Here is a 485-nt window from a genome sequence, read left to right as displayed (position 1 = left end):
TTTAAGGCCAAAACAGTCTCGGGTTTTTATTCTGTACACAGCAAAAGGTCAAGTTCAGCTCAAAACTATGCGCACTTGTTTTTAAACTGGCCTTTTCCCTTTACATGTGCACAGAAATCCCGGATGCATTAAAAAAAGATAAAGATGGCGAAGATGAGGCGAAGAAGTGGCTTTCTTGGGGCCATATTGGATGGCCATGTGGGCTTCTTTCTTCCCTTCCCCCACATCCTGCTTTGGGGGAAGTTTCAGCAAATGACTCAGATGGCGTATTTTTCCCAAAGTCATGCTTAATAGATTACCTGTATGCTAGGGAAAGGGCGTGTCTACCCCTCCCTCCACCAAAATAAACTTTTTAATGGCAAGAAAAGAGACCTTAAACTTTCAGAGCTTTAAATCTTAGGTAGCAAATTAAATACTTAGCATTTTTTCAAATCAATACTTTTACATTTAAGGATACATTTCAAATAAAATATAAGGCATTTTCA

This window comes from Myotis brandtii, unplaced genomic scaffold, assembly GCF_000412655.1.
Source record: "Myotis brandtii unplaced genomic scaffold, ASM41265v1 scaffold573, whole genome shotgun sequence".
NCBI classification, from domain to species: Eukaryota; Metazoa; Chordata; class Mammalia; order Chiroptera; family Vespertilionidae; genus Myotis; species Myotis brandtii.
Note: the sequence above shows the minus strand (reverse complement) of the source record.